This window comes from Schistocerca americana, chromosome 5 (genome assembly GCF_021461395.2).
Source record: "Schistocerca americana isolate TAMUIC-IGC-003095 chromosome 5, iqSchAmer2.1, whole genome shotgun sequence".
In the NCBI taxonomy this organism is placed as follows: Eukaryota; Metazoa; Arthropoda; class Insecta; order Orthoptera; family Acrididae; genus Schistocerca; species Schistocerca americana.
Window position 1 is genome coordinate 390,779,361 of NC_060123.1, and position 27,336 is coordinate 390,806,696.

Sequence of the window (27,336 nt, forward strand, 5' to 3'; positions counted from 1 at the left end):
GCCTAATAAATCACTTGAAATGGAAATAAACGAGAAAAATAAAGGAGAGTGTAAACAGAAATTGTGGATCAGAATAGCAGTTAACGAGAGACAGCTGAGAGAGAAAGAGAATGCTTCAGAAGCACGCGCGAGCGAGAGAGAATATGCAGTATTGGCATTTGTGACGTAGAAAATTATTCCTATCAGCTGCAGTAATTACGGAAGTTAGATAATAAGAGTATTCTATTAGATTAATTTTACAAAATTAAAAGGACAGATGAAGTGGAGAATAACTTCGTAAGATATCCTTACGCTAAATGGACCATCGACGGCCTCTGTGACCGAGCGGTTCTAGGCGTTTCAGTCTGGAACCATGCGACCGCTACGGTCGCAGGTTCGAATCCTGCATCGGGCATTGATGTGTGTGATGTCCTTAGGTTGGTTAGATGTAAGTAGTTCTAGGTTATAGGGGACTGACGACCTCAGATGTGAAGTCCCGTAGTGCTCAGAGTCATTTCAACCATTTTTAAATGGACCATCGAGGATGATGAAAATGCTGGGTGAACTGGAAAAATCAGTAAAATTTATCATACAAGATTTCTGGTATAGCGAGAGAGTTATGCAGACCCCATGCCTCTCCATTCCACATGACGCTACATGGAAGAGGAAGAAACAGTGGCCGGCCGACAGAGCGTGGTCTTTACGGCTTGATCGTGGAGTTTAGTTTATAGCTCTTGGTGTGCTCAGCAGGTTTTGAGAATACCACCTATAATCCGAAGATGCAGACTCAGGGTTTTAGTTGGAGTACTGCTGCGTTGGGAGTTCTTCAGTATATGAAACTGAGCTACTTGTGTTCCCGATTTATTTTTATGACTTGGCTTTGGTTTTACTGATAAGAGAAAGGTGGTCTGACTATGGACGAAACGAATATAACTCCTGTAAACTAAGACCATATACAGGAAATGGAACAAAATAGTCATCAGTATTTTGATTGGGCCAATGAACTCCCCTCCTGCGCCAACCTCTCCGTCACAGAGTAGCATTTCCACCTTACGCCCTCAAATGCTTGTTGTATGTAATCCGATCTCTGTCCTTCCTTATAGTTTCTACTCCCTAAGGCTCCCTTTAGTACCAAGGTGGATGTTCCCCGATGCCTTATCACATGTCCTGTCATCCTGTCTTTTCTTCTTGCCAGTGATTTCTATATGTTTCTTTCTTTGCAGTTTTATGAAGAACCTCCTCGTTTCTTACATATTAGTCCACCTGATTTTCAACACTCTTCTGTAGCTCTACATCTCAAGCACTTCGATTCTCTTGTTTTCCGGTTTTCCACTGTCCATGATTAATTGTTGTACAATGGAGTGTTCCAAACTACTGTACAATGCTGTGCTCAAATCAATGTCTGATACCAGTACACCTGTCTTGGCCACTTCTCTTGGCCAGGAATGCCCTCTTGGCCTGTGCTAATCAGCTTTATACGTTCCCCTTGCTTTGTCCATCATCGGTTATTTGGTTATTTTGCTTCCACGCTAGCAAACTTACCTTACTACGTCTACTTCCTAAGGACCAATTTTTATGTTATGTTTCTCGCTATTCTCATTTCTAATACTAATCGTTCTTTCATTTTTTTTCCTGTTCACTCTCAGTCCATATTCTGTAGTCGTTCCACTATCATTCCATTCAACAGATCCTGCAATACTTGTTCACTTTCACTGTGGATAGACATATCATCAGCGAATCTTAGCGTTGATATCCTTTCACCCTGAATTTTAATCCCACTCTTAAACATTTCTTATATTTCTGTCATTGCTATCTCGAAATATGGGTTGAACAGTATGGGAATCCCTATCTTACACCACTTTTAATCCGATGACTTCGTTCTTGGTCTTCCAGTCTTATTGTTCCTTCTTGGTTCTTGTAGAAATTGCGTATTACCCGTCTTTCCCTGTAGCTTCCTATTTCCCTCAAAATTTCGAATATATTGCACGATTTCACATTCCCGAACGTTTCTTCTGGAGCGACAGATCCAATGAACTTATCCTGATTGGTCTTCCGTCTTGCTTTCATTACGAAGCGCAACGTGTGAACTGCCTATCCAGTGCCTTTACGAAACTGACCTGTATTAGGATATCCTTCATTTTTTTCGTTAACTCGTATATTATTCTAGTCTGCAGCCTGGAGGCATGGGATGTTAAGCTGATTGTGCTATATTTTTTGCTGGATCCCTATGTCTTTCTTTTTTGCTCCAGTTTCTTCTACTATGAAGTCGTAAGACAAATCTTCCTTCTCGCGGTGGCCTTCAGTGTACTCTTTCCACCTATCAACTCTTTTCTCTACGTTCAACGGTGTAACTCCCATTATGCTCCTAACGTTGCTCGTTTTTAATTTCAGCTAAGTTCGTTTTGACTTTTCTAGACCCTGAGTCAGTCATTCCGACGATCATTTCTTTTTCATTAATTTAGATTTTTCCTGCAGTCATTTGCCCTCGCTGTACTTCCTATTCATTTCATTTCCGTATGATTTATATTTCTTTAGTCCTGGCTTCCCCTGAACATTTCGTATTTCCTCCATTCATCCATCAGTTGAAGTATTTCTTGTATTAGTGTACTTTTTTCGGAATTACCATCTTTGTACCCATATCTGATTGTCCAACATCTGTGATTGTCCCTTTTCTAGAGATGTCGACTCTTCTTCAAGTGAACCACCTACTGTGATATTCCTGTTCGCAGCAGCCACATCCTTAACTTGTCTCATCATTTCTCAGTACTTACGTACTTTAGCACTTAAGTGAAGCCTACAATTACGAATAAAGGGATGTAAGGCGAAAGGTTAGGGCCCATGTACCATCGTGAATCATTTCCTGTTATTACCTTGTTGACATAAATACCTCTGTAACAGGTAGCCCTTTGGTAATCATAATTTCAGTTAACTACGACACAGACTGAGTAAGACATCAGATCTCAATCACAGGACAATAAAAACAGGTAGGCCTTGATTAACAAGCGTTAAAACTGACACAAGTTATGAAATTGCTCTTAATTTAATTAAAAGGGACAGGCAGGCCTCCAGTAATAATAGCTTCAGTTAAGTAAAATTACCAAATAGAAAGTACATAGGCCTTCCTTAATAATAGCTTCAGTTAAGTAAAATTACCAAATAGAAAACAGCAAGGCCTTTAACAATAACAGCTTCAGTTAAGTAAGATTGCTGAATAGAAAACAGGCAGGCCTTCGTGAATAACTGATTGAGTTAAGTAACCAAGAGTTTGAATTGCGTCCTCACAAGGGGTGCACCAGAATGGTTATACGCAAGGAGCACAAGACTAAACCAAATTGGAAGGCCAAGAAAGATTACAACGAGAGGACAGTCCCTCAAATGCTCTTTTTGTTGGGTACAGACCGGCAAAAGAAATATTAACACAGGAAGATTAATTACGTGAAACCAACAATAACTAGCCAAACGGTGTACACGCGTCACCGAAATATACCGCCTCTACAAAGTCGGCGGAACGCCCGAAAGAAAAATAGGCTGTGAGACCTAGTTACATAGCCCCAGCGTGTGCAAATTTTGAGACGCAGTCACCTCCTAAGCCAGTATAACTAACAGAGTGGTGATGCATGCAATGCCCGAAGATATTTCGAAACCGGCACACGGCCGTGTTGCAAGAGAAATGTACTTACATGGTGTTTGAAATGGTGGCAGGGAGGTCGGCTAAAACCAAACCATCTAAGTACTGCGTGACGACGGAATGGGAGGTGGGGGTTGGGGTGGGGTAATGGGGTGGTCCAGCCACACAGAAAAGTAGAAACACCGGCTCACACTGTTTAAGATATCGTGTTAACAAATAACCAACGCCCGTATCGACTCAGGAAAAGCAAACAGCAGCCACAATTCAAGGAACCAACTGATGGTGGAATAGATCAGCTAAGAAATCGCACTGATCGCAACAAACCTATAGGTATCAATAAAAAAATAACAGTCAATACTCAAGATCAAAAACTTAAGTTCACTAATAGAAGCTGAAGCTCGCCGGTTCCAAATTGGATCCAGAATTCAGCTCTCGTATCAGTCTGCCACGTCCTAGAGCTGGCTGGCCAGGCTACGCACGGAGACGGCACTCGAAGTCAGACACGGATTTAAATCTGTCCACAAATATGCCCAGCAACCAGTCGCCAGACCCCCGTGCCCAAGACGCTTGAACAAGCGCTCGTCTTAGTCTCCGGGCGGACCTCTCACACCGTCCTTAACGCTCCGTTACCACTTCGCAACTTGCCACGCCACAACAGGTCCCGTCCCCAACCAACAACCTCAAACAAAGGTCCTAGTGGCCTCAAAACAGAGGCACAGCACTCAACAGGTCGAGCTAGTGGTGCCAGAAATTCTAAAGGCGACGCCAGCAACCCCGCAACGGCTCACTGAAGTATCCCGCTTACAGAATGATTCTTCCGCACGATTCTCTTCATCACTACTAAATTATGAGCTGCGTCTGTGTCTGCTCCTGGTTACGACTTACAATTCAATATCTGATTTCGGAATCTGTATCTGACCATGATGTAATTTATTTGGAATCTTTTCGTGTTCTCTGGTGTTTTTCAAGTATACCTCCCCATTCTCTCTCTTACTTCTTCTATCTGTGGATGATATGTGCGAAGAAAGGTTATCTCTTGGAGCTTCAAGAAATTTTTGATTTGAACATCTTGATTATTACGGCTATATATGTTGGAGAGAACACTTTATCGATATAAATAACGTAACATTGCATTTCCTAAACATATCTTTGCTTGCACTAAATTCAACTTTCTGGCGATTGTGGTGCAGCTATGAAAGCAAATGACACCAAATTCCTGGTACTGCGAACAGAGTTAAGCTTCTGTGAGAGACACATGTTCAAGGCCTGTAGCCTGCACCCAAGTATTGTCTTCGTATCCAGCGTTTCATGTGAACAAAGATGATACTCAGGCCGAGCCAATTACGGCTGTGTTGTGGATAATCGAACAGTTCCCATCGAAATGGCTGCAGGAGCGTCTTCACTGCCCCTGCAGAGTGCGGCTGAGAATTGCCATGATGAAGGAAGTGCGTGGCAGTTGTGTTAGGTGGACTGCCTTCATTAAGGCGAAGCCTCTCAGCGGGCCCTCCAACTTGGTGGGAGACGTCATTGCTCTAGACACTTTTACTCGCTCACAGTGCGCTCACAAGTGAAAAGAGCGTCTTGATGCGATCGACGGACATACTAGGGACACTGCCCAAAACGTCTGCGAAAAGCCTTGCCAGATTTTCACAGTGGTTTCCATTTCACGAAAGATTGTTCCTCACTTTCCGAATATCCCTCTTAACCACAGCCGGGTAGTCTTTTGTCACAGTCTACATGTTTCCCTTTCAACAAACACTATTTATTACTGTTGTTGTTCCTACTATTTTTATTAATTTTTTTTATAAAAGTATTGAAAGCTGAAGGCCGTAAATTCAACTAAATACCGAGGAATTACAATTACGAACAACTTAAATTGGAAGAACACATAGGAAATGTTGTGAGGAAGGCCAACAAAAGACTGTGTTTTATTGGCAAAACACTGAGAAAATATAACAGATGTCCTAAAGAGACTGCCTACACTACGCTTGTCCGTTCTCATTTGGGCTACTGCTGCGCGGTCAGGGATCCTTACCAGATAAGATTAACGGAGGGCATCGAGAAAGTTCAAAGAAGAGCAACATATTTTGTATTATTCCGAAATAGGCGAGAGAGTGTCACGGACATGATACAGGATTTGGGGTGGAGGTCATTAAAGCAAAGGCATTTTTCGATGCGGCGGAATCTTCCCGCGATGTTTCAATCACCAACTTTCTCCTCCGAATGCGAAAACATTTTGTTGACGGCGACCTACAAAGGAACAAACGATCATCATATTAAAATAAGGGGAATCAGAGTTCCCACGGAAAGATAAAGGTGTTCGTTTATTCCGCGCTTTTTAAGATTGGAACAATAGAGAATTATTGTGAAGGGGTTCGATGAAGCTTGTGCCAGACACTTAAGTGTGATTTGGAGAGTACATATGTAGATGTATATGTAGACTGCTGTGTTCTGTGGTAATTTAGATCTGGAATTACAAAGGCCGAATTTTTATGTTGTTTTGTTTTCTTTCATCAGTTTTTATGTATGTCATAACGCGTTCTACAACACTGTACCAACTTAGACTTTTTTTTCTCAGAGTAGCACTTGCAACCTACAAAAAAAAATGGATCAAATGGCTTTGAGCACTATGGGACTAAACAGCTATGGTCATCATTCCCCTAGAACTTAGAACTACTTAAACCTAACTAACCTAAGGACATGACACAACACCCAGCCATCACGAGGCAGAGAAAATCCCTCGCCCCGCCGGGAATCGAACCCGGGAACCCGGCCGCGGGAAGTGCAACCTACATCCTCAATTATTTGCAGCACACATAGCTAACTGAATAAAAATTAAATAAATAAGTAAAACATATAAAAGATAGAAGAGGCAATTGTGGCTCACTGAAACTGAAAAACCACAAACGAACACGCGGATCTGAAAAGCTTGGTCTACAGTCAGTAACACATTTCCTTGAGTACAAACTACTTAAATCCATGATAGGGATGGATTTAAGTTTTGGTCGTTGCTTAAAAATTGGCTCTGAGCACTATGGGACTTAACTTCTGAGGTCATCAGTCCCCTAGAACTTAGAACTACTTAAACCTAACTAACCTAAGGACATCACACACATCCATGCCCGAGGCAGGATTCGAACCTGCGAACGCAGCGGTCGCTCGGTTCCAGACTGTAGCGCCTAGAACCGCTCGGCCACTCCTGCCGGCGTTGCTTAAACCCATACATACTCATATTTTACGAAAATAATTGGTTCACTGGTCAAAAAGTAACAAAGATTATGATTTAACGTCCCGATGACGACAAGGCCATTAGGTATAAACTTTTCGGGAAGGCATTGTTTTTTTTTTTCGCTGTCTTCGACTCACGGTTAAACCTAAATATTATAGTAATGTACGTGGAATGTTGAATATTCGCGTAAGGAATATCTGTTCTTATAGCACTACACAATAATAATGTGAAGGACAGGTCCATATATGTGGCATAAATTCGGTCGCTCGGTTACAGAGCCAGAACATATTAACTGTGAAAAGTACGTCCGTCGAATAGATTCTGCTTTAATTGACGGTATTTTCGTGTCAAACATTTCATTGTTGAGATATTATGTACTTAAATACGTGATTTCCACACTATACAGAACTCCTCTTTAGCGAAATAACTGTCGCATCAAGTTCTACTTGATACAGACTGCGTTATTTGAGCCATATATCTAAAGTAAGCGCCGCACAAATGTCTTCGCGATAGTAGTTCAACTACCAGCACTGCCCACTTTCAACTTTACGACTTCATGATTTATTGAGGGTCTGTTAATTGGTATACCGTCAGTACTTTGAATAACTAACGAGTGCCGTGGCAGATGGAGAGCTGCAATGAATTATACAGTGTCGAAGTTTAATTGGACTTCCACTTCGGGGTGATGAAACTGAACGATACCGACACTAAGAAACTTGTTGAATTTTGAGCAATGCGTTTCAAATAATTTATTGCTGTCGTGCAACCATTGCGGGGACCCAAACTTATACGACGAAGCAAACAAAATCGCATAAAGTGAACTGCGTTCGTATGTTTATCTAATCGAAATAAGACTAGCTGATGCTTCAGAAATGGCTGATAAGTTAATTTTAGAGCTCTGTCGACATTCTCTGAAGTTCATCATTGTAGGACTTTGCACCTTAAACTTCTGGAATAGACAACCATTCCTGAATCAAGAAGGTTAGAATAATATCTCTTAAATTTCAAATTTTGACCCATACTTCAACTACATAAGAATGAAAAGTAAGATCAACGGTTGACTAGATGAGATACGATATATCTAAATGTAACGGTCTCAATCTCGCAACTCCTAAATATAGACACTCTCTAAAAAATGCATCTTTGTGACCTGCAACAGATCTTGTTAGCAAAAATGCGACGTATGGGGCAGGAGAAGACAATTATGTATTTCTAGGACGTTAACTAATGACTGAGTGCTGCTGAAGAACTTGGATCGTTTTCTTACAACAGGGAATAAATAAGAGTATACACCGCTGGACGAGTGAAATAAGCCAATTATTTTAACACACGCTGGTTATATATTATACACACCTTGAGGAATGATTGCTACTCAGTCATGGCTGAGTAGCAGTCACACGCAAGGTGCATATGGTATAAGTGAGCGTGAGGTCGTGCTTAGAATACAGAAGGCGCAGTCTTACTTCAGCCGAAGGTAGATTTTGATGGCCTGGAGGCTCTGCACGAGCATTTTGGAAACTGCAAGACTCGTCGGGTGTTCGAGGAATGCTGTGGCGAAATCGAGGTGAAACCATATGCAGACGTAGTGGAATTGGGCGGCCACCTCTCATGACCGATGTCAGGTATCGTAGGTTGGGCAAACAGGTAAAACAGGACCGGCGGCGAACTGTAGCGAAACTAACATCAGACTTTAAAGCTGGGCAGTGTAAAAGTTTGCCTGACCACCAGGTCACCAAACGCTCCTAATGATGAGCCTACACAGCCGACGACTAATTCATGCGCCAATGTTAACACCGTGACATCGTCAACTGTTACTGGAATGGGCAAGTGACCATCGGCACTGGTTGTTGGCACAGTGGCAGAGTGCTGCACGGTCCGATGAATCCGCATACCTTCTCCATGAAGCCGCTGGGAGGGCGCGAATCCGTCGTCTTTCAGTGAAAATAAGTCTTTGACAGCTGTACTGCCTGACGGAGACAAGCTGGCAGCGGCTTTATTACGCTTCGGAATCATTCACGTGGGCATCCATGGGTCCAGTGGAGCTCGTACAAGCCACCAAGACGGCCAAGGAGTATCGTACGCTGGTCGCAGATCACGTACAGCTCCTCATGTCAATCATGTTTCCAGTGGCATTTTTCAGCAAGATGATGTACTCTGTCACAATGCTAGGAGTGTGATAGAGTGTCTCGAAAAACACAGTAGCGAGTTCCAATTGATGTGCTGCCCCCTCCTACTTCTGACTCGACAGATCTGAACGCGATGGAACACATCTGGGATGCAAACGAACGTGGCGTCAGAGCTCATCACCACGCTCCCCGGAATTTACGGGAAACAAGAGTGCAGAAGTGCTGCCACTTCCCTCCAGCGACTTACCAAGGCCTCATTGCTTCCCTGCTACGATGCGTCGCCACCGTTGTTTTTATATTTTTTTTTGTTCTTTTCGGTCACCAGTTTTCTGACTTGTTTGATGCGGCCCGCCTCGAACTTATCTCCTGGTCTAACCTCTCCTTCCCAGAGTAGCACTTGCAACCTAGGTGCTCAGTCATCTGTTGGATGTTTTCCAATCTCTGTCTTCCTCTACAGTTTTTGACCTCTACAGCTCCCTCTAGTACCATGGTAGTCATTCCCTCATGTCTTAAAAGATGTCCTATCATCCTGTCCCTTCTCCTTTTCAGTATTTCCCACATATCCCTTTCCTCACAGATTCTGCACAGAACCTCCTCATTCTTTACCTTATCAGACCACAATATTTTCAACATTCGTCTGTAGCACCACATCTCAAATGCCTCGATGCTCTTCTGTTTCGGTTTTCCTACAGCTCATGTTTCACTACCACACAATGCTATACTGAAGACGTACATTCTCAGAAATTTCTTCCTCAAATTAAAGTCGATATTTGATATTAGTAGACCTCTCTTGGCCAGGAACGCCTATTTTGCCATAGCTAGTCTGCTTTTGAAGTCATCTTTGCTCCGACCGTCATTGATTATTTTACTGCCTGGGTAGCAGAATTGCTTAGCTTCATCTACTTCGTGACCATCAATTCTGATGTTAAGTTTCTCGCTGTTCACATTTCTACTACTTCTCATTGCCTTCGTCTTTCTTCGATTTACTCTCAGTCCATACCGTGTACTCATTAGACTGTTGATTCCATTCAGAAGATCATTTAATTCTTCTTCGCTTTCACTGAGGATAGCAATGTCATCAGCAAATCGTATCGTTGATATCCTTTCACCTTGAATTTTAATTCCACTCCTGAACCATTCTTTTACTTCCATCATTGCTTTTTTGATGCACAGATTGAACAGTAGGGGTGAAATACTACATACCTGTCTTACGCCCTTTTTAATCCGAGCACTTCGTTCTTGGTCGTCCACTCTTATTATTAATTCTTGGCTCTTGTGCATGCATATTACCTGTTTCTTCCTGTAGCTGACCCGCATTTTTCTCAGAATTTCGAACATCTTGCGCCATTTTACATTGCCGAACGCTTTTTCCAGGTCGACAAATCCTATGAACGAATTTAGATTTTTCTTTAGTCTTGCTTTTATTATCAGCCACAACGTCAGAATTGCCTCAAGTTTCTTTTCCGCTGCTGTTATCCGTGCCAAAGGTGGACATACCTACTATTAGGTAGGTGATCATAATGTTCTCACTCATCAATGTATGTCATCACTTTAAAATTCCGAATTTCAGAAGATGTCTCAAGCTTCTGTCGAAACCGACCATCGTGAAATAAATATTATTTAGAGATCTTGGCTTCATAAGAAATATCTTCCTATTGTATCGAAAGATTCCTACCAACACAAAAACACGTGTAACCTACGAGTATATAAATTTAATGGATTTTATCACTGTAGCTAGTGTCATGTGAAGATTTTTCCTGAGGTGCGAGTGTGTTCTCTGCAAAGTCTGACACGTCTTGAAAAATAAGTCAGTATTAAAAACACTGGGATTAAAACGGTATGACGAGTGATTCTTCATGCTCCAGTGGTTTTCAAGAACTGCATGGCAGCAAACATGGAGACAACACTGTGGCTTTCCCCGATAATGTAATACATTTTATTTTGTCACATACTGAAACAGAGAGACCCTGAGATTTGAGGGAAAAGTGCATTCCCCTACTGCGGTGAACGAAAAGTCACTCCAAATGAAGTTATGATAGATTCCTCTTCTCGCTGCCAACAAACTTCTAACTGACTAAATATCTAGAAGCCTCTTAACGAACGAAACTGCGGTGCTTCAGCTGCAATCAGGCTTATTGTCTGCGACAGTACGTCGACTCCGTTCTCTCGTCAACATCAGAAGCAGTTTGCCGTAACCTTGAGTAACAGTTTACAAACTATCGCTACTGCTGCGTTTCATCACCGTAATTAAGATAAATGAAGGTTGCTGGCATATATTAAGAGCGCTATTGTCTTTCTAGAGAAATCAGAGGTATATTCTTCTCTAAAGAAGCGCCAGTATTCCCCTCATAGTTTCTGTGAAGGCCTATCTGTATAACAGAGAGTAAAAGAAATAAAACTTATTACGCATACATTTTTCCTTTAATATAAACCGTACTGTATAGACACAGATCGTGCCGAGAAACTTTAAGTGGTTGTTAATTGGTGTTTTGGGGTATTTGCCTTTAATCATTGGTGAAATATTATTGAACGGTTTAGTTCTTTTGTTTCGGTCGAAAGACTTCATTTTTCCTCTAAAGATGAGTGAATTAAACGAAATTTAGTGTTATTTGTACTGCACTATTTCTCTCTGAAGAATACCGTGCACGCGAAATGACATAGCAGAGTCAAGCCTGACGTCTGTACAGTATTTAATCAAAGTGCAGAGAGATCACGAACAATGACTTGCTCAGTTCACTATGTAGGTAACATACAGTGTATTTGTATTTTGTTAAATGAAATTAACTGCTCCAGCAAAGGAACTTTTTCGTGTACTTGATGGTGCTGATCTAGTAGAGCTTTTTTGCATTAATTTAATCGACCAAGGCATTGGCAGATACTGAGATAGATAAACGTTTGGCCCCTAGACTCCTAGATGCAACCTAGATGCAACATAGTATCACCGTAATTGGTTCAAATGGCTCTGAGCACTATGGGACTCAACTGCTAAGGTCATTAGTCCCCTAGAACTTAGAACTAGTTAAACCTAACTAACCTAAGGACATCACAAACATCCATGCCCGAGGCAGGATTCGAACCTGCGACCGTAGCGGTCTTGCGGTTCCAGACTGCAGCGCCTTTAACCGCACGGCCACTTCGGCCGGCCCACCGTAATTAATGCCAGGTTAAGTAATCCAGTTTTTCCAGCAATTTCAACTGCCACTTGTGCTGGATGATTTCTTAGACAAGATTGATTAGCCATGGTCTTTATTCACATGAGAATGTTACGGAGTATGCCGAAGAAGGAATTTGGATTCGGTCAAAAGGAACCTTCAAAGATTTCTCTGTAGTTCTCCATATGATGTTAGGTGTTAGGCCTATAGATATTATTCTTTAAATATTGCTCTACTGTGTTGCGTAAGTCCATTGACACACTAACTCTCCCAGCATCCTCCCAACAAATGCAAATATCTAATTCCCTTTTATAGTAGGGTATTGATTTTACGTGCTCGTCACATGCAGTTTCATTTCTTAGTATTACCTCTCAGACTCTAAAGAACTCGATGGTTTTTAGAAGCTCGTTACTGACCTGTTATGTCCAATATCTCGCACGTATCCATTTTTAAAGAGATCTCACAGGTAAAAGCTGGACAACGGAAGTAAAACTTTGTTTGGTTAATCAACGTGAGAATGAACTATCATAATTCCATGAAAAGTTGTTAAGGACACTGTAGTAGCAGCGTCGTGACTCCTTAACGTTATAGTATCTGGCATTTTAGTTTCTAAGGTCACATTACGGTTTTTCCCCATCTAGACAACCCTCTAGGAGCCCATTTCTTAACACAGCTCCTCAAGCTGCAAGCTCCCCGATTTGATGAAAGTTGCCAAATAATAATTACAATTGGTAGGGCTTAATCGTGGAAAACTCGACTTTGCAAGTCACGACTATCGATAAACTATCACTACAGCGAAGCCGCTACTGATGCATTACTGCTGAAAATTGTCTAAGAAATTACAAATTGGAGACGACACTCCGATTTCTGGTCTCGGTGAACCTACGTTTCTCCTTCATAGAGAATTCACTATCGGTTTTAAGATTCCGCAAGATAATAGATTAACAATACAGCCCTTTTAGCAAATACATGCTGCTACTGCAGATAGACCGGTGTGTTCCTTGCCTCGGGGCACGCTATTTGTTCACTCTTCTCTACAGATAACACGTATCCTCTAACCAGTACTGCCATCTGGCAGAATGAACTCCTTCCTGAACTTTGCAAAATAAGGAGCGGAAAAGGTTCTGTCGTTTCATGAAACACCCGACATGCTAGTCGCAGTAGGGGATAATCTTCAGTCTCTTGCGAAGAGTGCACTGAAAGCTTTAGCGGTTGTTATTCTGCACTCACATTTTGATAAAGCTCCTCTAGCTACTTAAGCTTACTAACAAGAGGAGTATTTCTGCCCCCACGTGGTTCAGAGCGTCTTCCGAAATTCCTAAAGGTCGTTGCCTCCTCCTCAACGACTACAGCAGTAACCAGCACCACTATAAATTCACTTACATATAGAGGGTGTCTCAAATCTTTAGGGGCAAACTAAAATAGGTCCTCAACCGGTTATATTGAGACGGGGAACCAATAGTCGGAAATGCATTTTTATTGTGTGAAGGACATACACAGTGCGTACCGCGTAACAACAACGTAGCTCATAGCAATATTGTTTAAAGCGACGATCGCCAGTCTCAATGCTTTTACTGCAACACCGCACGCTCGCAAAGATTCCGCGTATCTGTTGTACACTGGAACAGGCATCGAGTGATAGACAGGGTGCACCCCTGACCACCATACAGACATACTGTATACATTAACGTTTGCTCAGAATATACATGTATCAGATACTTATCATGGGAGAATGAGTTGCGTGTACACATATTAGCATGTGATTGTTGTGGACCGTCTGGGGGAAATGACTGGGAAAGTTTTCATAAAATAGACCGAACAAAGAACAAATCGTGTTGGCTGACTGCTAATCGTGGAAGTGAAATGTTGGCAAAATTGTAAATTTGTGGTAAGTTCTTATGGGACCTAACTGCTGATGTCATCAGTCCCTAAGCTTACACACTATTTAATCTAACATAAACTAAATTACGCTAAGGACGACACACATATCCATGCCCGAGGGAAGACCCGAACATCCGACAGGGGGAGCCGCGTGAACTGTGACAAGGCCCCTCAGACCGTAAGGCTACCCCGCGTCGCAAAATGTTGGTGATGATTGCGTCGGAAGATTAGTGAGTAAAGAGAAATAGAACCCCAAACAGTAAAATAATGGCCTAAAAGTCGCCACACAGTGACTGTCTCATCAATCTGAGCCAATGCGCTTCTCATCCTGTACGAATTCCGCACTCAGTGGCTGCGACACATCATTTGCGCGAGACGGGACGCGGTGAGATGAGAGGCAGTTCTGACGTCTGCGTGGAGCGGCCTGTCTCTTCGTGAACTGCCTTCTTCTCTCGCGCTGAAGAAGACCGTACTCTGCGCCTCCCGACGACCACGTCCGTCTACTGAGGTTCCTGGCGAAGAAGTGCTTACTGTACTTCTTAGCGAGGAAGTGGCTGATAATTTACTCTGCTCCTTCTCGGTGTGCTATTTTGACCAATCTGGGACTGTGTGCCTAATTTCGCCAATCTGAAACCTCTTAACAATTTTGTTCCGAAAGTTTCGGCGACCATGTTTCGGGACCTTCGCGAGCTAACATCCCAAAGATGTTCGGGCTCACATGCGGTTCCTCTTCGTCGAAATGTCTTAGCTCAAACTCGTCTAGGGATTGAACCGCACGTGTCGCATTACACACCCAAAAGTAGACACTTGAGACCCTTTCGTTAAATTATCTGGCTGATGGCAAGTTTGCGAAATTCAGAGTAAACATAACATATAATAACAGTAATAATAATATCGGGAACTAAATTGACGACCCATGAATGATGTATGCCACATTGGTGCGATTTGGTTTGATTAGTGTTCGTATATAGAGTTACTGTTACACTCGAGCGCATATCCATTTGACACAGTTCGATCATCCACAATCTCATCGTGAATTACAAGTCCAACACTCCAGCTCGTTAACTACGCGAAAGCTAGAGTTCACACCAGGCGCACGGCTGCTCACCGCTCAGAGACTAAGTCCCGCGATACTACACAACGCGAAATTTTTGAAGTCGTTTCACTTCCTGGCTCCCTAAAGACCGACCGTCCGCTTCCGCGTCTCCACCAGCACTGTTTACTTTGATGTCTTCAGCGGAACTGCACTCTTTGCTGTCTAGACCGCAACTGTCCGATTTCGCATCTCCGTCCGAACTGTCCCCTTTGGTGTCTCGATCGAAACAGTCCACTTTTGCGTCTACACCAGCACTGTCCCTGCCCGTCCCCGGCCGCGTTTCCCGTGCGCCGAACATCGTCACTCAACTGACCAGGGCAGTTTCCTTTCCTGAAGCCGTCCATCTGCTTGGCCACAGCTTATTCTACACTATTTTACATTTTAACATATTAAAATAATCAGAGCTTGACCACTTTCACGTTCTACATAAAGTAACAATAATATCCATTACAGAATAAACGTTAAATTCTTTTACATGAAACCAATTCAATTTCCTTCTTAATTTTGAATGTCACCGCCAATAGCCTTGCACCAATGTGCTTTCCATTAAATAAATAAAGAACAAAATTAAGTATAATGCACTAAACTTTACAACAAATATTCTAATACCCAATGAATCAGTAAGGAGTGATGCTGTCATCGTTCAGTGTGTTTTGTGCGGAGGATATGATGATTTGGTGCTTAACTGAAAATACTGACGATTTAAATTTACTATATCTTTTAAACAAATAAAGTTACAGAGTTGATATTTGCAACATTTGTCACTTTAAAGATGCGCCTCTATATGAAATGTCGATCGTTAAGATCGACCTAACCGTTCAGATGTTACCATTCTAGTCTTTGTTACAAAACTTGTTAATTTCACTTTAACAGTAAATCCTAAACTATTACAGATATGATCAATATTCAGGTTTAGTTGGGATCACCATGAAAATTTATGAAGGATGGTAGATTAAAATTACTGTGGCTTTATTCCCTGCATTACTACAAAATTAAATAGTTTTCCTACATGTTTCCCTTTATGGCCGATCTTACGTCAGCCATACTTAACACTGCTACGTCTCCTCGGCCTCGTGCTCTCGAAACTAGTTCTGTACGATGGGAGCCGTGTTAGAGGGGCCCTGCCGTCTTGTAACGCAGCTTCATTGCTGGGGAACAAACAATGTACCATGGGGAGAAGTTTAAGAATACATGCAAGGTTGTTAGGCTCAGTGACCAATTAAAAAGAAAAGGGCAACGAAAGCAGGCGTTGTAAAAATCACAGTTTAACAGGCAATACAGCCATAATTGAGAAGCCACCGTAAAGCAGCTATTGGCACCTATTCTAAAGCAAGGAAAGGACAAATGGCAATTTTACAGTTACAGAACTCAGAGGCTGCCTTCACTACCCGATTAAGAAAACTTTCCTTAATGGTCCTCGTAAGCATCTAGCTATAGCATCAGCATTCTTGAGATAGTCGTGTAGAAGGACCTCCACATACTCGGTAAGATTGATAAATTTGTTGCCCGGTGTAAGGTCGTTGCTGCATCGAGCAGCAGCCACAGGCCCGGCCGCCCGTTCGATGTTTACGGTCTCAAATCGTCCCAGTCAGAGGTGTACGTATTCCGCTTTTAACCTGCCTGTTAGCCAGGTAGGAAAGCTGCCGCACGGTATCACCACAGCAGGCAGGCTGCTTCACCCTCACCCAAACCAATCTGTGCTCAACCCAAGCAAGCTAAAGGAATATTGCTTTCCTGCCTGCCCGTCGTCCCATTGCGCTACATATAATAGGTAGACCAGAACATGGTGGATTTTATTTGTTCTTGTTTTCGGTGTATTTCGGGATTATTTATCTCGATATGAACGGTTTTGTGGAAATTCACGCTGTTTCGACTAGTTCTGGCTATTCATAATTCGAAACATCATCAGGTCACCTCTACTACATGTTTACAGTAGTAAACAAAACTGCCTCTGAAAGTAGAGATCCTTTGCAGCTAAGAATCTGAAGATGTCTGTTACACTGCAGTGTCAATTAAAGTACGGTTTTGAAAGCCAACCGCCTGTAACTTTAGTGTGTTTCAGCCAAATATTACCCCAGTTATACTAAACTTATTTAGTTTTTTTAAGATGTGTATTACGATTTCGCTGGATCATTCTAATGTGTGAGGAAAAAATAGTTCATTCCGAATTCCTCAAATTCATTTTAGCAAACACGACGCTAATTTTTCATATAACGTTAAAGTTAAAGGTACAGGTTTGAAAGGAGAAGCTTTTCTTTCATTTTAAGTTTTCTTCGCACTACGTTGAATATCACCAGAATGTGGTTTCTAATATTCACCGAGCCATGATTCCTATTTTATGCAATGTTTGCCCTGAATTTAGGAAGCCTACATACTGCTAAATGGTACCAAGTTCTTACCACACATTTCCACACACTAGTCAACCACTAAGTCTTTGTCCTTTTTTATAATATTTATGGAGTGAGGAAACTGCTGGTAAGATTTACATGTCGTAACACACTTGAGTTCCCGAATGGGTTTTTAGTATTTTGCACAGTTTACACTGGGGACACCTACCAATTTTTTGAAGCTGCCTCTGTTTCGTGGCTGGTATGCATTCCCCAATTCTTAGTTCCTCCTCAACCGCCTTATGTTTGGTTTGTTCATTTTGCTGCTCCCAACGTTCTGATAAATGAGTTGCAGTGAAAATATGTATGTAAACATGTACCTGGCTGTTCAGTAGTGACGTTGGACACATGGAGAAGGCTGAACGGGTCCCTTGAAACTTGCCAGGTTTTCGGGAAACCACGATGGTCTGCTTTAACCGCTGCGGTTCAGTACACATATACTCTTATGTCTCCGTTGCGGCAGGTAAGATACTCTAATGGTTGCGGCAGAGATAGGAGCAGGCATGCTGGCAGGAGAATTTATACACCTCTGATTGTAGCCGCGAGCGTCCTGTTGGTTAACACCGCACGCTAGCGAAGCTCTCTGTGCAGGCAGGAACTCCACTCAGCTGCCGCGAAATTCATACTTGCTCAGTGGGCACCGGCAGAATTGTGCACTGACCAACACGGTATCCTTCCCGATGTATATATCCAAAGTGTTTGCAAAAAATATATCTTTTTGTTTGCTACCAAAATATATCCTTTGCCTGTTACCAACAGTATGATGTTGGCTACTGTTTCGGAGGACTTTGCCCTCAATTCTTTGGCAATTAATAAGTATTATTTCAAGTTTTTCACTCTTCATAGTTGCTATCATATCAATTTTAATGATTTGTTTTTCTTGGGGGTGATACCTTTTCGGGCACCTCGGAGTTTCGTCTAATCTGAAACGCCTTCGCTCGCATTCCGCACGTGGTCTGTCACTACAGTGGCCGTTTCTGGTGTATAGAGCACACCTCACCTATTCAGGCCTATTTCACAATTACTGAACACGTAGTACAATTCGTAAGACCCACAGCCGAACGTGGCAAAAAATAGATGAAGTCTTTGGATTAGATCCTTCATTCAACTCCAGGGGACGCTGATCAATCCTCTGAATGACACTGCAAATTGACAGCTCTACGGAGACCTTATGAGTGAGGCTAGCTGTCTTCCATCCATCCGACAGACTCAGCGAAGAACCGCTTGACAACGTCGGAACTGACGTCAACAAAAATTGTCAGCTAACAGTGAGTCGTTCTCTCTATTACTTGCGTTCATGAATGCGCTACAGTGATAAAGATGTTTAATATTAACAGGACAGCCTGATATTTTGCTATTTTCAGAATATTCAAGGTTCCTGTTCCTTTTTCTGTTTTGGTTTTCTACTCATCAACAAGTGCACAGGCATTAATGTTTGCACCATGCAAGGAAAGTATTTATGAAAAAGGGGTATTTATAAACATTTAATATAAATAAATATATTTGTCTGGAGTGTAGTCTTGAGCGGAAGTGGAACGTGGATGACAAGTAGTTCATACAATAAGAGAAACGTGGACCTATATAAAACGTGCTGAAGATTACATGGGTAGACCGAACAACTGTTGAGGAAGTACTGAATCGAGCTGATAGACAAGAAATTGGTGGCAGTACACGACTAAAGTTATCAATTAATACGACATATCCAGAGCCATCAAGCATCCATTTGATAATGCAGGGTAGTGCGGGATGTAAAAATCCAGAAGGAAGACTTAGGCGCGGATACAGCAACGGAGTTCGAATGGATGTAGCTTACACAATTTTTTCAACGAAGAACAGGTTCTCACAGCGTCAACTAACGTAGAGAACGGCATAAAACCAGTTTTCGGACTGAATATTACAGCAGAGATATGAACACAATTTCATAAGTTTTTCCAAAAACTTTCTGTGATATGAGTTAAGAAGTATTCCTGGTATTGTATGTGTACCGTTGGGGACCTCTACAATTTTTAATTATTTTTATATATACAGTACGTATTCGTCTCGAGCTTGCTCACAGGTATGAAGGGCAGTGCAGTTAAATTATGTGAAAAGTTATCCCTAACGTTTTCAACTACGTTTTGAAATAAGACTAGTAGGTTGTAGAAGGATGATGAAGAATTTTTGTTTGAGTTTAAATTGTCAGTGGTTATTAGGCCTCTTGTAGCATTATTAAATTGTGTGTAACTCATTGTTTCAAGGTTCCTTTTGTGCTTGATATTTAAGCATCTGTAAACATTGTCTGAACGTTGTGTTTCTGAATTATCCGTGATTATAATTTATTATTTGATAGGTGATGCTCCTTCTGAAATAACCTTCCTATCGACAGGGAAAACTCTCTAAAAATAACCAAGAAGGTGATGTACCACGTATTGATTTAGTAATGGAATTTCTTGGCCCTCTTGTAACCTAGCCGATAAAGCAGGGGGCTCCATAAAAGATAGTGCGGAAAGTAGCATGATATTTTATGACAAACAATCGTCTTAATGTTCTTCGAAATTCAAAAATACATTAAAAGCTTACAAATAAAAGTGGAGATGTTGAATTACTGATTCAGATGAGTTTCATAATCCTATTGTCTTGTATAAACTTGACAAGCTCACAGGAACTTCATTTCACCTCGTTTAGCTTGTAAAAATAACTATTTGAAATTTGCTGACAGCGGCCACCCACCTTCAGAATACGAGGGTGGATTGAAAAGTCCTCGGAACGGAATAGAAAAAAAGTACTTACATCCCGGAACCTTTTTTTTATTTTTCAGTATAGTCACCTTGTGGATTAATGCACTTCGTCTAACTATGTTCCAGTGCCTTGATTCCATCTCGATAATGAGTTTCCTCCAAGCCTGCAAAATAGTTGTCAACTCCGGCTATCAATTCTTCGTTCGAAGTGAATCTTCGTCCACCAAGAAAAAATTTCAGTTTTGGGAAGAGATAGAAGACCGACGGAGCAATATCAGGTGAGTAAGGTGGGTGTGGCAACAATTCATAACTTAGCTCGTGTAATTTTGCCATGGCGGCGTCACATGTGTGCGGGCGCGCATTGTCTTGATGGGAGATGTCTTTCTTTTTTCCTAAACCTGTCCTTTTTAGCATATCTTTTGTTGCAATTATTCCAGGAGGTTAGCATAGTATTCTCCAGTAAATGTTTGCCCAGTGGGGAGATTGTCGACAAACAGAATCCCCTTCGCATCCTAGAACACTGATGCAGTGACCTTTCCCGCCGAAGAAATTGTCTTTGTTTTCCATGGTGGCTGAGAATCAACATGTTTCCACAGCATTGACTGTTGTTTCGTGTCTGGGGTATAGTAGTGCACCCGTCCGCAGCTCGTGGTCTTGCGGTAGCGTTCTCGCTTCCTGCGCACGGGGTCCCGGATTCGATTCCCGGCGGGTCAGAGATTTTCTGTGCCTCATGATGACTGGATGTTGTGTGTTCATCATCGTTTCATCATCATTGACTCGCAAGTCGCCGAAGGGACGTCAACTAAAAAGGACTTGCAATACGGCGGCCGAACTTCCCTGCATGGAGCCTCCCGGCGAACAATGCCATACGATCGTCTCATTTTTTGCAGTAGTGCACCCAACTTTCATCTGTGGTCACAAACCGGAGCTAAAAATCTTGTTCGTTTCTCCTAAAACGGGCCAAACATTGTTCCGATCTGTCCATTCTCATGCGTTTTTGATCCAGCATCAAGAGTCGCGGCACCCATCTTACAGATAATTTTTTCATTTCTAATTCTTCAGTTAAAATTTGATATATCCTTTCAGATGACATGTGGCAAGCGTGAGCAATTTCACGTCCATTCAGTCGGCGATTTTCCGCGACCATATTGTGCACTTTTGCAATGATTTCTGGAGTAGTGACACATCTTGGCTTCTACTGCTCAGATCATCATCTAAGCTTTCCCGACCAAATTTAAATTCATTTGTCTACTTGGAAACAGTTTAATACGAAGGAGCAGTCGCCCAGTGCGTGGTGTCACCGCCAGACACCACACTTGCTAGGTGGTAGCTTAAATCGGCGCGGTCCATTTAGTACATGTCGGACTCGCGTGTCGCCACTGTGTGATCGCAGACCTAGCGCCACCACAAGGCAGGTCTCGAGATACGATATAGCACTCGCCCCAGTTGTACGGACGACATTGCTAGCGACTATACGGACGAAGCCTTTCCTCTCATTTGCCGAGAGACAGTTAGAATAGCCTTCTGCTAAGTCCATGGCTACGACCTAGCAAGGCGCCAATTGTAACAGTGCATGTATCTTACGAGTCTCATTTGTATAGTCAAGAGAGATGTATCACAAGGAGTGATTAAAAGTTAAGTATATTCCAAAGCAACGTATTTTCTTTATAGCAGTCATAACGTATCCTGTTCCAGACTTGACGCCAGTCGGCGTGTGTGTACGCGTGCCTTTCGGCTCCCTTCTCAGTGCGGCATAGCAAGCTTGTTACGCCACAACACAGTATTTTCTGGAAATTGGCATGAATGTCCTTTGCTTTCATACCTTTCTTTACGAGGTACTTAAGACACGTCACCGCCACAGCTCTCTTCCAACAGCACCGACGTAGCATGTGTTTACAGGCAACACTCCGATGAATATCATGTGAACAATTCGTTGCGCTAGCGCTGACCTCTCGTGGTGATTCCGAGAACTTTTCAAACCTTCCTCGTAATTTCGTTGCGACTATGATTTGTGTCAGAATGCGTTTGATCCATCACTTGCTTTAATGTTTGAAATTGGTGACAATGCAAACACATAAAATAACAAAAATGACAATCGTAAGTGATCGAAATAGTTTATTTTTTGAATATCACTGACACATTAAAACAGCGTCGAACAGGGACATTGGATGTCCTACTTCCAATTCCAGAAATTTCAGTATCAATCAGTGATCACTGCCCAAACTTCGTCCCACTCTTTTTACAGGTCTGGTAAGATAATTAAATAAGATAGTACTCATTCCATGTAAGTTTACACAATAGTCTTTGGTGACAGCGAAAGTCACATTTGAATAACGATTCAATGTAGCCACATCTCACCCCTCTTTGCCCGCAGGCAGTCACGGCCAACAAAACATGTCCTACTTCAATAATTCAACCTCATTTAAGAGCTCGCTCGATTTTTGCGTAATCAGTGAGCAGCCTATTGTGTAAAAATAACAAGGCTTCACAAATCGTATTAAACTCTCTCTGGAAGCTGAAGCTAATGCTGAAAAGGCTGCTCCTCACGCTAATCCATTTCCAATTAAATGTAAATCCTCTCAGAGGGCTAAATCACTACATCCAGGGTGGGGCATCACAGTACCGCAATCCCTTTTCAGGATAGAAACAGGTTTCGTGTATGACAGACTAGCATATTTAGAATGTAGCAGCCGGAAACTGTGACCGAGCAGTTCTAGGCGCTTCAGTCCGGAACCGCGCTGCTTTTACGGTCGCAGGTTCGAATCCTTCCTCGGGCATGAATGTGTGTGACGTCCTTAGGTTAGTAAGGTTTAAATAGATCTAAGTCTAGGGGACTGATGACCCAAGATGTTAAGTCCCATAGCGCTTAGAGCCATTTTAACTATTTTAGAATGTAACATCATCAATCAATCACAAAAGAAAAGTTAATTCGGTGATTCATACGATAAAAAAAGATGTTTGCATTAGTGTAATCAAATTACTGAGCATAAAATTTTACGAAATAGTTATAAGCTTAAGGACATGCCGCTACATATAAGAAGCAGTCGAATGGAAACGAGTCAGAAGCAAAGTAAGAAGACTGTATACTATTTAAAAAGTAATCACCAAACTGTTACTGTTAATATATTTATCCTACTGTGAGACAAGACGGTCAATGCCTTCACGGAAACAAGTGTGCGGTTGCCTATGGAGCCAGAATTATATCCAAGCGTGCATAGCTTTGTTCGAAGCAAATCGACGAACACAAATGTCTTTCTTCAGGGCTCCAAAAAACATGGACAGCGGATGGGAAGCAAGCGGGACTGTATGGAGAACATGTGAGGGCTTCCCAGCGAAGCTTCTCCAGAGTGATTGAAAAAACCTTGGCAACACGTGGGAGAGCATTATCCTGCAAATAAAATTTTCCGACCGTCGACATTCCTGGGCGTTTCGCCTTGATGTATTTGATCTTCTTCAAACTCCGAAAAAACTGATACTCAAAGACAGCAGCCAAGCGACAGCATGGGCCAAAACATAGGTAAGCTACCTTCACGATGGAGTCATCTATACAGACAAGTTTTATTGAAGCTACGTGAAATCTGGGCTGGTTCCTCATCTTAACTTCGCGAACCCAACACCCAAACAAAACACACAGAATAATTTTTACTCAATTTTATTTTAGATAGCGCACGTTTTTCCTCCCCATATTTGATTGGTGATATGATGCGACTATTTCCATCTACCTCTGGATATAATACCAAGATAAATCCAGGATAGGTAACAGATACCGCAAAATCACAGAGGAACGTTATAACATACGAATAAAATTCGTAAACTTCCTCTACAGACGCGTCCTGGAAGACACTTTATTTAATGTATGAAAGTAGCTCCGATATAATGAATCATACACTACAGGCCATTAAAATTGCTACATCACGAAGATGACGTGCTACAGACGCGAAATTTAACCGACAGGAAGAAGATGCTGTGATATGCAAATGATTAGCTTTTCACAGCATTCACACAAGGTTGGCGCCGGTGGCGACCCCTACAACGTGCTGACATAAGGAAATTTCCAATCGATTTCTCATACACAAACAGCAGTTGACCGGCGTTGCCTGGTGAAACGTTGTTGTCTTGCCTCGTGTAAGGAGGAGAAATGCGTAGCATCACTTTTTCGACTTTGATAAAGGTCGGATTGTAGCCTATCGCGATTGCGGTTTATCGTATCGCGACATTGCTGCTCACTTTGGTCGAGGTCCAATGACTGTTAGCAGAATATGGAATCGGTGGGTTCAGGAGGGTAATACGGAATGCCGTGCAGGATCCCAACGGCCTCGTATCACTAGCAGTAGAGATGACAGGCATCTTATCCGCATGGCAGTAACGGATCGTGCAGCCACGTCTCGATCCCTGAGTCAACAGACGGGGACGTTTGCAAGACAACAACCATCTGCACGAAAAGTTCCACAACGTTTGCAAGAGCATGGACTATCAGCTAGGAGACCATGGCTGCGGTTACCCTTGACTCTGCATCACAGACAGGAGCGCCTGCGATGGTGTACTCAACGACGAACCTGGGTGCACGAATGGCAAAACGTCATTTTTTCGGATGAATACAGGTTCTGTTTTTAGCATCATGATGGTCGCATCCGTGTTTGGCGACATCGCGGTGAACGCACATTGGAAACGTGTATTCGCCCGTGGCTCTACCCTTCATTCGATCCGTGCGAAACCCTACATTTCAGTAGGATAATGCACGATCAAATGTTGCAGGTCCTGTACGGGCCTTTCTGGATACAGAAAAGGTTCGGCTGCTGCCCTGGCCAGCACATTCTCCAAATCTATCACCAATTGAAAACGCCTGGTCAATGGTGACCGAGCAACTGGCTCGTCACAATAAGCCAGTCACTACTATTGATGAACTGTGGTATCGTGTTGAAGCTGCATGGGCAGCTGTACCTGTACACGCCATCCAAGCTACGTTTGACTCAATGCCCAGGCGTATCAAGGCCGTCATTAAGGCCAGAGGTGGTTGTTCTGGGTATTGATTTCTCATGATCTATGCACCCAAATTGCGTGAAAATGTAATCACATGTCAGTTCTAACATAATATATTTGTCCAATGAATACCCGTTTATCATCTGCATTTCTTCTTGGTGTAGCAATTTTAATGGCCAGTAGTGTATGTACTGAAAAACTTAGTAGAAATGTTGTGACTGCAGTGGCCTTTCTTAACATCTGTGCGAATATTCCTAACTTCCAGAATAGTTACTGGATCACCCACTTTTATCCTGTGCTGAAAATTAACTTTTCTGAAGATCTATTTCTTTCAACATGGAAAGTACCTAAAAATAAAACAGTATATCTTGGTATTTAAAAACCAACAACTATTACAAAATATCTGATCAAAAGTATCCGGGCACTCCTTTTTAAAATGGAATTGACAAGTAGATGTCGCGAGAGGTGGACCAACCATTATAAAGGAGATGGGGAGCACCGTGTCATCCGTAGAGAAGCTCATAAGCAGAGCTCAGTGACTTCGAACAAGTGGTTTCGAAGGTGGAGTAGTCAGCGGATATGAGACATTCCAGCTCTTCCAATCCTAGACAAGTCGAGTGTCGGTGGTCTGGTTACGAAATGGAAACGCACAGGGACAGCCACAGCTAAATCGTGTCCAGGCAGAGCTTATGTGGAGACGAACAGGAACCGTCAAGTATTACGGAGGTCGGTTGTAAAGAAATCACAAGAAATAAGCGGAAAGTATCACTCGTGGGTTCTAAACTGGTACCAGCAGTTCAGCCAGTACAATGACTGTGCGTTGAGCCGCACAAACCTCGAGCAGCTCCTCATAAGCAACACATTTCCGTAGTGAATGCTAAGTCAAGTACAGAGCGACGTCACTTGTCACTGGATGACCGGAAACAAGTGAGCTGGAGTGACGAACCACTCTGCACCCTGTGGTAGTCCGGTCTGGGCGTGGTGAATGCCTGGAGAACGTTACCCCATACCTGGCATCATGTGTCGGGCCAACAGTGACGTACGGAGGAGGTGGTGTTTCGGCAGTGTGATCGCTCATTGCGCTTAGGAAAACGCTAATTGCGGAAGGATATGAACTCATTTTGCAGCATTGTTGTCTGCGTGCCGTAGAGGAGTATCTCGGAGGCAATGATTTTATCCGTCTCGCAATACATCCAATCTCAAAGCAGCATTAGTGACGCAATCCTCTGAGATCAGTAACGTTCTTGTAATGGAGAGGCCTCACAAGTACTGACCTAAATACAACGTGATACATTTGGGGCGAGTTAGGACATCACTTAGCTTCAGGTCGCAGCGCCTTCATCACTACCTTCTCTGGTTTCGGATCTTGAGAAATAATGGGCTACCATACATACTTAGACCTCACTGAACGTGCCCCCACCAGATTTCAAGCCGTACTTAAGGTGAGGGATGTGCGCATCCCATATTAATTGGTGTAGGCATACGTTTGATCGGACAGTGCATCGAAGAAAATTAATTTTAAATATCTTGTAATAAAGATACGTCTTACAGTATACGTCTAATTCAGATAGTTTGGGCAAAAAATTACGTATAAGGAATAAAATTAATACAGAAGTATACAAAACTGCAGAAAACGTAAATAATCAATTTAAGTAACTACTATAACAAAAGGAATAAATTACTTGACTAACTTACAGAACTTTCATCTAGTAGGTTCTGACGCCGGGATGCAATGAGATGGTGAGTGATGAAATTCGGTTAGCATGGAATCAAGAATTAGCTATTCGGGTGAACAGAGGCGATCACGTAAAGAAGACAAGTTGTAGAGGCTCTGTTTGAAGTAAACAACTGAGCGTCAAATAGCAGCCACACCAAATGTGACGAGGAAATTATTTAATGTATTTCCTTACTGTTAATTAGTTTGTTGTGTGTCGTCATGTCAGACAACTACATTTAATTTCTTTGAAAACGTGTATTTCCATGTGGAGTTGGCTAACCTTCAATCAGCAGCCTTCCGAGTTGGCAGACAGTCAGCTATTTGCTTCCGAGATACGGCGGGTACCCAGGAAATAAAATAGCCTGCGTGAACCAAAACTAGCACAGTGAGAGGACAGATCTCGAAGCCATAGGGAAGGCAGCTGTCTAGGACAGATCGTCCTGA